Genomic DNA, 12,524 nt, shown 5'->3' on the forward strand with positions numbered 1-12,524 from the left:
GGCCGCTCCGCCCCTTCACCGGCAAGGGGCCACCCGCTCGTAGCCCCCTTCCCGCCTGGAGCCCTAGCAGGCCTTGGGGCCCCGCCGCCCGCGGGACCTCTTCCCACGCCTTGCTTGGCCAGCTGCCAGGACGAAAGCGGTGCACAGGCCGTCTTTCACGCCAGCCGGAGAAGGGGACCGGAGGCGGCAGGTTGCCTGCCTCCCTGCCTGCCATCTTGTGGCAGAGCTGACCTATTTTGGAGGCCCTCACCAAGGGCAGCAGCCTGCCAGAGCAGCCGTTGGACCAAGGTCCACGGGCTTGCGGACTGCTGGCTGAGAAAAGGGCCGGCGGTCTCTTTTTCAGGGAATTGAACCCCCATCTCCCACGTGACAGGCAGGGATCCTCGGCACAGTACTAAGTTCTGATCTATTTTTTTTTGGAGTCCCTGAGAAAGCTGACTGGCTCCTGTCATAGCCAGTTGTCCAAGTGCAGAGCAGAATAGATGATTGCAGCCTGCCAAGTGGCCCCTTTCTTTCCTAGTAGGCCATCAAACCCCAGTTTTTCACATGACAGCTGGGGATTCTCTCCACTGTACTAATGAGGGGAGCATTGCACCCTTTTTTCCCACAAGACTGCCTCTCCCCTACACACCACACATCAAGTGCCTCAGTGCCTGCCACATCTAGTGTCTTGAACCCAACCTTTTGCCTCATGTGAAGCAAAGGTGTTGTCTCATCCCTTCACTCACTCACGGCTTCCTGCTTCCTGTATATCATGTTGCCCGTACCAACAGAAGAGTAATCACAGTCTGGCAGTTCCACTGGCTTCCATTCTAGTAAGCAGACAGGCCTACTGCCCCCACAGTCGCATCCAGACATGGTCTACCTTGGCCATAACTAAAGCCAATGCTGGCCCTGTGGCAGAAAGCCACCTTGTTTCTCCCCAAAATCTCTGCCCTGTGACACTGTGACTAAAATCTCTGAGCAGCAACCATTTGATTAGGGTGGGTGAGCACGGAGGGGACCACACCCTGGCTGGTCTCTTTAGATAACTTGAACTGGGTGCATTGCTGAGGGAGGGGGGAAACCTGCTCCCTCTGCCTAGGTGACTTGCATCAATTACCTGGGTGGGGGGTTTCTACCTGGGGAGCTGGAATCTGCCTGGTATCAGGTGATGTATTTCGAATTGGTTGGCTGACAGCCAACTGGGGCTGACCTCCACTGGACCAGGTGAATGAGGTCAGAGGGGCTATATAGGTTGGGAGCGGGAGGAGGCTCGCTCTTCTCTCTTTGGCCATGAGGTGAAGCAGCAGCAAAGCAGGAGAGATAGAGGAGCCTTGCCATCGGGACCTAGCTCTCTCTCTCACCCCCAGACTCCAGATGGGAACAGAAGAACTCTGGAAGATGCTTGTGAGTAAGCTACTCAATCGGATTAGATATTTAGCTGGCAGTAACACAGATGTGTCATCACAAGGCTACCACAGCCACACTGTTTGCCCTTTAGGATTTCTAAGAAATTGCTCAACCCTGTACCCTAGTTTACCCTACCCCCTCTAATCAATAAAGTTCTCCTTTTTGACTGGTGTGGGAGACTTATTGAGGGGTGGGTCTAAATTACGTCAGAGAGACCCCTTAGGTCTGCGGACTAGGGGAGACTTTACTTTTTGCCCCCTTGACTTGGGGAAGTGCCCCAAGTGCCTGTACCGGGTCGAGTACCCGTCAGACTATTAGGCCTATGTTTCCCCGAGGACACAGGGCCGAGGCAGTCCCTTCTCGGGGTGGTGGCGGTGACGTTACCCCCAGACTAGCGAGTGTGCTCCAGTAGAGGGGTTGGCCAAGCATAAGGCACCCCTAGGGAGGCATTCGGAGTCTGGAAGGTGGTCGGGCGCAGGGAGGTGGGCATTTCAACACAGGAGCGCCTCCTACTGGCCCGCCACAGGCCCCACATAGAGAAAGGTTCTGGCTTCCTGCAGGCCCAGTCACCTCTCCTGAAGAGGATGTTTCCACTTAAGGCAGAGACCACCAGCTAGGTTCTACTTGGGTAATCTTTTCCAGGAATATGGTGTCATTTCGGCCCATCTGTCAGGTCCCTCCTGCCCACAATCAAAGTTTGGCCCTTGGGTTGGGGCTTCTCCTTTCCTTTCCCAGTCTTGCAACCCACTGTCTCCCTCTCTGTCTCCTTATGGGGCTTTTTTGTGCTCTGCTCCTTTTCCTCTCTTTGCCCATGTGCTTAAGTCTCTTTCCATGCCTATAATGTTTGTTTTTCTGTCCTGGGGCCCTACCAAGCCACACACTCACCTTTGCCTATTGACATTCTCCCTCTGCATGACAGCCCTATCACTGATAAGCCATATGATACTCAGTTTGCACCATATTCAGGTCCATCTTTAGGCATGCTTCCACTTTCACAGTCCTCTCATCAGGAACAGGACTCATTCATCTGCCCCACTTCCAAGACTCCTCTTGCCAGAAGATGAAGATTCAGTGTTCTGTGAATGAGCATGCATGTCCTTTGTGTACTACACCTTCCTTTCTATCATTGTCCAGAATTATTTTTAGCCAGCCATTTCACTGTGATAGTTATTTTTCTTTGTTTCTTCCAATCTCCTTTTGCAAGGATGGTGATGTTGTTATGTAGTAGCATGTTGTTGTTGTTGTTATTTCTCCTAGATTGGTTAATTACTCTCAGTTTAAATCCATATCTGACATGTTTTTTGCCTCATGAAAGCACCCGCTTTATTTGCAATGCTGTTCCTTTTATGTACTTGTCTTGATATTTTTTCCTCATTTCTCCTTTCTTCCTGATGGTGTTTGGCTTTGATCCTGTCTGCACTTGCCTACTGAACTCATTTCCAAATTCCATCTTAAAGCATAACATCCATGATATTTTTGAAGCACGTTGCCAGAAAGTAGTTTCTTCCTCCCTTTTCAACACAGTGACAAAGCAATGTGGGTTGATGGACCCACTTGGGTGCAGAAAAGGAGAGATGTGTCCTTGGGGAGAAGTGCCCCCTCTCTGTATCATAGACTCATAGACAAACAGAGCTGGAATGAACCTCCAGAAGTCTAGCCCAATGGTTCTCAACCTTTTTTTAATACCAGGACCCATTTGTAAACTTAGATAGCCAGTTCTGACCCAGTGCCTCTCACTCCCCACCAGTGTGTTGCACATAAGGGGCCCCAAGCAGTCCCTTGCAAACCGGAGCTCTGCCAGCTGCAAGGGAAAAGCCATGGCTTTCCCCTTTTTTCTTCTTTAAAGCAGAATTCATTTTTAAAGTTTGTTTGGGACTCGTTCATATATTCTTGTGACCCGCTTTTGGGTCACAATCCATGGGTTGAGAAACACTGAGCTAATCCAGCCGCCTGCCTGTATCATTCTACCCAAACCTTCCAATACAACCATAATCTAAACTCTGCAGAAGAGAACTGTCAGCCCTGCCACAGGTAAAGCACGGGATCCTTGCATCCAACATCCTGCTTCTATGAAATGCTGTCAACATGTGGATGCTGATAGGACAAGCCCATTCAAGTCTTCTTTTTGTTGCAGGGGGTGAGGTTGTGATGTGGCCTGGAGCCAGGAAGCTGAAAAGAACAGGAAAAAAAAAAAAGAAAGCCAAACCAACCTTGAGTAGTGTAAGCTGAGTTGGAGGAAAGTGGAGCACGAATGCAGGTAGTCGTGGCCGAGTGGTTAAGGCGATGGACTAGAAATCCATTGGGGTCTCCCCGCGCAGGTTCGAATCCTGCCGACTACGTGCAGGCCTCATTTTTCCCCAACCTGGACCAGCGGCTACCTCCAACCCTCTTCACCTTGCCGCCCACAAGAAAACAGGTACTCCCACTACGGCCCGGCCTCCACTGCTCCCTTGCTGTGGACGCCCTCACTTCATGCCCGCCCCTGCCCTCCCCACCCTGCCAAGGCCGCTCAGCCCACAGGGCCCCCAGGAGGGCGAGGTGCTCAGAGCTGAGGGGCCGCTCTCCTTGCTCGCAGGGCTGGAGAAAGCCTATAGTGCAGCCCCCTCCCTGCAGAGCAGCCTGCCCCCACCCCGGCAATGCTCAGCCCCAGGCCGGGCGGGGCTTGCAGGGAAGCACCCATAGAGGCAGGCGGCTGCCCCGGGGCTGGCGTGAGGGGGGAAGCAGCCTCCCTCTTTCGCCCAGGGGTCGCTGGCCACGGTTCCCCCCGGTGCTCTTCGCTGAGCCGCACATGGAGCAGAGGGAAAAAAATACCTCGCTGCTGCATGTGGAGACTGGGGAAATAAAATGCAGGGCTTTGGCCCGTACGGGGATCGAACCCGCGACCTTGGCGTTATTAGCACCACGCTCTAACCAACTGAGCTAACCGGCCCACCTATTAGAGTGCTTTCCCAGGGTGCCCTTACCAGTGCTTCTTGCAGCTTGGGACTAGGGAAAGTGCTTCAAATTGTTTTTCTTGGTCTAATAAAAAAGATCAGTTCCGCTTTGAGCCCCGATTGCTGAAACAATTCCGCATCTCTTCCGTAAACCTGCCCGGCTTAGCAAAACAGCCCCGGTGTCTGCACACCCGCAGCAGGGGCCCGTGTCACCGCGCGGAGCCCCGAGACCCGGCTTTTTTTAGGACCCTTCGGCCCTGTGCTTATTTCAGTGTAGATACACCCCCGCCACCCCAGGTATTGGTTGTTTCCTTTTTGGGACCCGGTTGCTTCTTCTTCAAGAGTCTTTTAATTTATACAGCTCACTCGGCGGGAATGAATAAGCCTGATATTCTGCTTCAGTGAGATAGATCCAGGTTTTCTGTGATTTAAAAAACAAACAAACCCACATTTCGGTTAAAGAAAAGTAACCCCACATTCACGTTTTTTCTGTGATTTAAATGAAACACCACTAATATACAGATAAACGTGTAGTGGTGTTTCATTTTAATATCGGAAAAATGTGGATTTGGGGTTACTTTAAAAAAAAACCCCAAAATTGGGGTTTTTTTTCCTTTAAATCACAGAAAACCAGGATCCCTGGAGATAACCCACTTTAGTACCTATAACTCATTTATACATGTGTTTTGGGAATGGGGGGGGGTCCCTTTAATTAAAGCAGCTACATGAACCACTCCAATGCATCCCTACACTTCAAAATGGCCACAAGGGCACTTTATCTAAAGCTTGTCAAACCTCTGAAGTTTTTTTTTAAAGTTGGCCACCATTTTAAAGTGCAGAGATGCTGACACATGAGACGCTGGAGCATGGTAATCAAGTCTGCGCATGTATAGGCACCCATAATGACCTGTACGAAATGCACCGTAATAGGCACTACTGCGCATTAGCGTAGATCAGGGGGTTTCAGCCTTTTTTAAGGAGAGTATCCCTTTTGGTGGGTACTGCTCCAGGTGGGTACCCCCTTCTGGATGTGGAGGGGGTCCATGGCATCTGAATGCGAAGCAGCGGCAACAGAGCAGTAATGCAGGGATGTGGCAGCACTCAGGCGCACGGTGGTAGCAACAGCGCACAGGCAGCAACACAGGTGGGGGCAGCGCTGCTTCCCAAGTACCCCCGCTTGTCTGCATGGCCGCCACATACCCCTTGGGGCCTTCCCAAGTACCCTCAGGGGTACGCGTACCCCCGGTTGACAACCTCTGGTGTAGACGAAGAGTTTTTAGTGATGTTAACGTGCATTAGATTAAATCTGCGCATTAGCGCAGGTTTTACCCACCGCACTCATTCGCAGTAGAAGTAGTCTTCTGTGCATTGTGTCGTGTGTAGATGCGTCCCGAGGCTATGAAATGTCTAGCTTGTGTACGTCTCTCCTTAACCTGGTGTTAAGTGACACCCTTAAATACATTATAATCAAATACATCCTATTATTATTCCCCTGACAGTCATGCAGAAGGCAGAGTTCCCCCAGGAGCAGCTGGCTGAAGCCTCAGCCCTTTCTGTCCCACTCTTGCCCATCTCAGGTTTGAGTTGTAGCAGCTCAGATGGAGCCTGAACCTGGCTTGTCGGAGCTGAGTAGCCCCAATGCGCTGACAGGGGGGGGACAGGTGGCAGCTCAGCGTGCCCAGCCGAGTGGCCGTGATCGTATAGTGGTTAGTACTCTGCGTTGTGGCCGCAGCAACCTCGGTTCGAATCCGAGTCACGGCAGGTTTTTTTCCCTCTGCAAGGTCTCGAGGCAAGTTTGCTCGGCTGCGCTTCCCTGTCTTGTCTTCATGGCTGCAAGTTGCCTTCTAAACTTTTAATAATGTATGTTTAAGATTACACAAGATATCCCCCAAGATATAACAATCTGCAAAGTAACTGATGGGGCTGTGGGCTGTCTAGGCTCAACTGGAGGGCACCTAATACCTGATGCATGCAGATAAGATTCTTTGGGTCACTCTGATCTCTTCTGTTGGTTGGTCTAATAAAAGATATCGAAAGAACCCTGTCTGCCTATGTCCTTAGACCAACATGGCTACAACCTATACCCCGATGCATGCAGCTGTTTCCTGGGAGTTGCTGAAGAAATATCTCCATATTTTACTTTGCTCATTCCTATACTAAACCTCAACAACCCTTGGCCCTACATCTGAGCGTTAAGAGCCAGCCGGGGAACTAAGAAAATCATCCTTACCTCTGTCCTCGTTAGTATAGTGGTGAGTATCCCCGCCTGTCACGCGGGAGACCGGGGTTCGATTCCCCGACGGGGAGGAGTCTTTGCTTTTGGACACATCCAACCGACAATCAGCTCTGGCACTTGCTCATTACGGGAGAAACGTGGTGCTGGCTCACCACGAGCTGTCTCTGGCCCCTCCCACATGGCAGTCCTGGTACCCCTGAGCTCCAGCTCCACTTTGTCTCTGCTTTTGCTTGCAACTGAAGGAGAATCAAGCTCTTTTCTTCTGTCCGTCCCTCCCTCCCCCTGCCTGTGTTTTCTGAGGTAGATCACTGCCAAGAACCGCCTGAGCAAGTTGCCCTGAAGGACATGCTGGCTCTGCCCTTGCCTAGGAAGTGGCTTCTGCTCAGGGATGGGGGCAGTGCAGGGCTAGTGTGCCTGTGGTGTCTGGAGGAAAGGCTTCCAGTTTTCACAGAAAAGTCCATGGTGGGTGGGGCAAAGCACTGCTCTGTGTTCCAGCGACCTGTTCTTTTGTGGGCTTAAAAGAAGGAAGGCAAAAGGCAACAGAGTCCTTGGGTTGAAAAAGAAACAGGAACTAAGCATAGCTGGCAAGATTTAAACCAGTACAGGGAAACCCTAATAAATTTCTAGTCCATTGTCTTAACCACTCAGCTGCAACTACCTGGTAGTACCTGTTCTCTATTGTTTTTCCACCTCCTCCCAATACTCAGGTAAGAAAAGCACTGGTCTTTGGTTCCCCAATTCCCACACTGCTGCAGAACCTCAATCTTAGTCTTAACACTGATAGGTGTGTTCCACCACCCCTCCAGCACAGATGTTAACATTGCTCACCAACCAGGGCCTGGGCCCTCCACAAACAAGTTGATATGCCTACTCCCTGGTAGGCTTGGCAGCCCTTGGCAGAGAAAGCAGCACTTCTGGGAGGTTTTTACCCAACCAAAGGAGCTAAAACAATGCGCCAGCCATGCCGTTGCTGGTATTTTACCCATATGGGGCCATCCAGATGTGCATGGACATTTGGTTCCCCAGGGACAAATAGCGGCAGTGCACCTTGCGCTGCTGCTACTTGTCCCTGGGGAATGTCCATGCCACACGTGCTTAGATGTGTGGCAAGTTGCCCTGGGTGGCGTAGAAAAGGCTGGCCCCAACAGCCTTACCTGAGGTCCTAGAGGTCTTCTGGGGCTGCAGCCATGGCAATTCTGCATGTGCAGCCAGGCTGTCAGTGGAGCATGGCTCCAGGTGACCCAGCTCTGCTTTTCAGCAGAATGTGCTGGCTGAGCACGTGTTGCTCTAGCTTTTTTTCTGCAGTTGTTTTTGACCCCTGGATATCCAGGGATGAAAAAAACCCCAGTCAGTGCAGTGCACACTCCGGCAATGCGCCCTTGCAGCACGGAGAACACCGGACTGTGCTGTATGCGGCACTGCAAATGTGTTTGCAGCACCACATGCTGCACGACTTGTCTTGACCTGCCCATGATGCTTCATTTTGCTGCTTTCAGCTTTTCTCAGGAAAAGGCCCTGTATAGACCAGAAGGAAAATACAGGCAGAAGAAGAGCTGTTGGCTACTCCAGAGTTGATGGGGGGAAGAGGAAAGGTGTTCTGAAGAAGGAAAAAGAGAGGGAAACTGAGGAAAATTGGCGTGAACTTCACTGAGATATCTTCCTAGGTTTTTTTTTCTTCATCTACATCCCTTTCTGGCTGGGTCTGCCTTTACAGAAATAGAGGATATAGGTCAAAAGGGCAGAGAGGGGGAAGATTGCAACAACCACTGTTACAGATGTTTCCAGTTAACTAAAGCAGCTTGGCTGTCTCATTCATAGCTTCAGATCTGCTCTTGGGGAGAAGAGAGGTTTACATGGCTAATGACTTCTCCTGAACTTTTGTTTCTCTCCAGGCTTGCTGTTAACACTGAGACATCAGTTATTATTCAATGAGCTTCTTTAATGTCTTCAGGACTGGCTAAGAAGTGCTACATTCTAACAACAGACTTAACATTAAACCACACATATGAAGTGGCTAGTGCCTTGTGCTTTGTCTCATCTGGAGCTGCGATCCCTGAGAAGAAGGTGGCAGGTATTGTTGGTCTCCTTTGGAGGTGCTGAGAGAGGTTAGGTTCAGACATGGCAGGGGTCTTTGCCTGAATTGGCAGACAGTGTTTGTCCTGTAGATGTCCTGGGAAGAGAAGGAAAGCTTGTGGCCCTGACACTGTTGACTGATAGCTAAGAGCTGGCATTTTCCAAGTAGGGCCTTGGGTCTAAAAAAGTTGAGAACTGTTACTACAGTGACTATAAAGCTCTTAGCATAAGTTAAAGGCACCACTGGGATTTGAACCCAGGATCTCCTGTTTACTAGACAGGCGCTTTAACCAGCTAAGCCATGGCACCAGGTTTTTTTAAATGGTTTCTGCAAACATTATTCAAAAGTTATCATGAGCTTCAGAAAATTGTTTCAGAAAATTACCAGTAAGCCTTCAGTATTTATTGCTTCCTCCTGTGTTGTGGAATATCAAATTGACACTTGTGCTGAGTATTATCATTCCACTGCACGGTCAGTAATGAAGCTGCAAGCAAAGAATGGATCAAGTAACTGCTGTAATATGCCTCCAGACATTACTGAATGGCACTCTGGTCCGTGAAATCAAAGGGTTCAAGGCTGAAGAAAGGAAAAGACTGTGGGGCAGTGTTGAGCCCTGTGCTGATTGTTGGTGGAACTTACTGAGGTTCAGGCCCCTTCTCCCACCTGCCTCCACAGCTAGAACCCTGGCTTGAGCATTACCTTCTAAGTGACCAGCCATGATTGTATAGTGGTTCGTACTCTGCAGTGTGGCTACAGCAACCTTGGCTCAAATCTGAGTCATGGCAATTACTTTCTTGCAAGAAGCTCTCCACCTCACAAAACACTTTCAGTCCTCCCACGGGTTTCTAAGTCTTCTCCTTTCACCACCACCAACCCCCCCCACCCCAAGATGAGGTAAGTGAATTAGCACCACCTTGCAGAGATGCTCACTTCCGTCAGGGTATCACAGAAATTATGTTTCCCACTTGTTACGAGGCTCAGACCTTCTACCTTTCCAGCACCAACTTTTGGGTAATTGGCCTTAATGACACTTTTTGCAAGAGATATGATCTCCAGTCAGGTCCCAAATGTCTAGAGTCTGACATAAATCATGAATTTTGGATTACAATTTATATCTTGGCTCCTGAACCTTCATAATTCAACTGTTCCAAATTTCATACTGCTCACAGGGTGAGAGTCTCCCTGCTTCTAATAGCCAGGCCTTGAAAAAAAGCCTCCACATAACACAACATGAGCCTTTAAATTATAATTGGGGACCCACCAAACTCACGATTTCATGATTTTTGCAGAAGCTGCAAATTGGGTAGGTCCCCTGTGAGAAAGCCTGGTCCTCGCCAAAAAGCATGAGGAGCATGTAAAAGCTGGAAAATGGCCAGCAAGCTGGGGCAAGAGGGTGGGAAGGGAGCTGAAAACAGAGGCAGGAAGCCTTTGCATCAGAAGCAGGGAGGGGCGGTCAGGGAGGAAGGAGTGGAGGAAGGGAGAGTGAGATTTTCTTGGCCGAGTGAGACAGGCCCCCCCTCCTCTGATTGACTGAGGGGTCCTAGAAGTCTGCTGCTCCTTGGACATTGACTGATGGCTGCTAAGTAACCTTTCAGCTGTCAGTCTCCAGGGAAGGACAGGACTTTTGGGGCACTTCAGCTAATCAGAGGTGGGGAGGGGGCCCATTGCGCTCCACCATGAAAACGGAAACGGGCACTGCACTCAGACTGCAAAATTGATGGGCAGCCCCTGTGAATTATGTAGGTCACTAATTATAATCAGAAGATTTATCCAGTCTTTACCCAAGAAAATCATATTTTCCATAGCATTCTGAGCTCTTATTCACATGATCTACCTGGTACATGAATTGCATCTTCATTGTATGGTGAAACATGGAACCCCAACCCTGTTAGCTGCTATAAAAGGGAGAGCAGGACTTTTGCAGCCCACAGGGGTCAATGGCTACAACAGCCACCCACAAGAAAACATACCTAGAGGCTGGGGTCTGTTAACCCCTGCATCTAAGGATTTGGTGACCAGGTCGTAGAAGGCCACCAGGTTGGTCTGACAGGACCTGCCTCTAATGAACCTGTGTTGGTTGCCCCCAAGCATAATCTCCCCTACTGGCCCCTCGTGGACATGCGCCAGAACAGATCCCAACTTCCCAGAGAAGTGGTGCTGGCTCCTACCCTGGGGGTCTTTAAGAGGAGGCTAGATGAACATCTTGCCGGGGTTGTTTGACCCCAGTACTCTTTCCTGCCATGGCAGGGGGTTGGGCTTGATGATCTGCTCAGGTCCCTTCCGACCGTACCAAGTATGAAACTATGAACCCTGCGAGAATGCCTAGGCTTATTAAGCCAAAGGGAGGCAACTGAGCTAAACTGCAGCAGGTGCAGCAAGCTACTTACCAGCCAGAGTGGCAACCCCCAGGTTTAGCTGGGATACCAATGGACAGGAAAGGGCAGAGCACTGGGGCACATAAAAGTAGGGCCCTGGGCACCAGCAGGGGAGTCAAGCTGTGCATGCTGCAGGGAGAGGAGCTCCTGAGGGGTATACCTATAGCAGACAGATGGACTAGCAGGCACGCAAATTGCTCCATGGAGAGGCAAAGGAAACTTATGATCAAGGATCCTGGTTTTCTCCGATTTAAAAAAGTTTCCAATTTTTTATTTAAAAAAGTAACCCCAAATCCACATTTTTCCATGATTAAAACAAAACACCACTATATATATTCTAATATAATAAAAGACTTAGTGTGTCTGTTTGTCTGTTCATAACGCTCAAGAGGGAGGGCAGCAATTGGCTGTGTGGGCCCAAGTTTGAGCCACTACCAGGGAAGTTTGTGGCGGCAGTGAACATGCAGCAGCCGCTTGAGCAGGAGGGCTTCCCTCCTGCCTGAAGGCAAAGGGAGGCAGATCATAATGGCAGTACCCCCTGCTGCTGCCTGGCCTCGATGCCCTCCAGAACACCTGTCAGGGAGGGAGGGCCATGAACACAGGTCAAGTGGACCCGGAGGGGGTGGAATGGGGCTGAGCCTGGAGTAGTGTGGGGGAAGGGATACAGTGGGGCTGGACCTGGCGGCAGCAGGGAGGTGGGGAGGAGTGTTGTCAGACCCAGAGCGGGGGGGGGGGCAGGGGCATTGAGCCAAACTGGACGGGGGGGAGGAGCAGAACAGGACTGAACCCAGAGTGGCGGGGTGGGGATAGACCAGGACCAGACCTGAGTGGTCTGAACCCAGAGTGGTGGGGGAGGAGGGGCATGGGGCCAGACAGGCATTCTTGATGGGCAGTTTGCTATTATCTATATATTAGTGGTGTTTCATTTAAATCACGGAAGAAGTATGGATTTAGGAAATACAGATTTTAACCAAAAATTGGGGATTTTTTTTTATCAGAGAAAGCCAGGATTCCTGCTTGTGATCTGTAGTAAGGCAAGGACCCAGAGCTGAGTAGGATTTTTTAGCTGTGAAGCAGTCACCAGTATTTATGTTGTAATTTAAGCTTGAAACTGGAGAATCGACTTTGGCTAATAGGGAGGCCACAGGGGTATCTGAGGGGCACCCAGAATACAGCCCAAACAGGGTCGGAGACAACAGGGTGGGTTGGCAAAGAGGGTGCAAGCATCCTCGCTTGGATCAGGGATGCGAGGAGGTTGAGGTAGGCACTAAGACAGGGTCAAGGGGGCACCTGAGCAAAACCAGAGGAAAGACTGACATTAGGCCCACTTGATTTGGCCTAGCTCCTTAGGCTTAGAAGTCTGCAGCAACAGCAATCAGTGGCCTAAAGCCAAGAGGCCTGAAGCCTGTACCAGCTAGTTTTGGAATGATTGCATATCATGTCCATGATTCTTATCCCAATACCTAGGCTAATTTTTGTGACTTCTTTGTTCCTATGGATTTATTGCTTCTTTG

At 50.3% G+C, this 12,524-nt stretch overlaps 5 non-coding genes across 5 annotated transcripts; 3 read left to right on the forward strand and 2 right to left on the reverse strand.

The window, feature by feature from the left end:
• Positions 1 to 3,649: 3,649 nt before the first annotated feature.
• Positions 3,650 to 3,731, forward strand: TRNAS-AGA. Its single transcript has one exon. It is a non-coding gene; the product is annotated as a tRNA-Ser (tRNA).
• A 516-nt stretch (positions 3,732 to 4,247) lies between these two features.
• TRNAI-AAU lies at positions 4,248 to 4,321 on the reverse strand. The gene has a single exon. It is a non-coding gene; the product is annotated as a tRNA-Ile (tRNA).
• A 1,693-nt stretch (positions 4,322 to 6,014) lies between these two features.
• On the forward strand, positions 6,015 to 6,086 carry TRNAH-GUG. The gene has a single exon. It is a non-coding gene; the product is annotated as a tRNA-His (tRNA).
• A 474-nt stretch (positions 6,087 to 6,560) lies between these two features.
• TRNAD-GUC lies at positions 6,561 to 6,632 on the forward strand. Its single transcript has one exon. It is a non-coding gene; the product is annotated as a tRNA-Asp (tRNA).
• Positions 6,633 to 8,869: 2,237 nt separating this feature from the next.
• Positions 8,870 to 8,943, reverse strand: TRNAT-AGU. Its single transcript has one exon. It is a non-coding gene; the product is annotated as a tRNA-Thr (tRNA).
• Positions 8,944 to 12,524: the final 3,581 nt, after the last annotated feature.

The sequence above is a fragment of the Crocodylus porosus genome, unplaced genomic scaffold, assembly GCF_001723895.1.
Source record: "Crocodylus porosus isolate Cpor-Errol unplaced genomic scaffold, CroPor_comp1, whole genome shotgun sequence".
Lineage (NCBI taxonomy): Eukaryota > Metazoa > Chordata > Crocodylia > Crocodylidae > Crocodylus > Crocodylus porosus.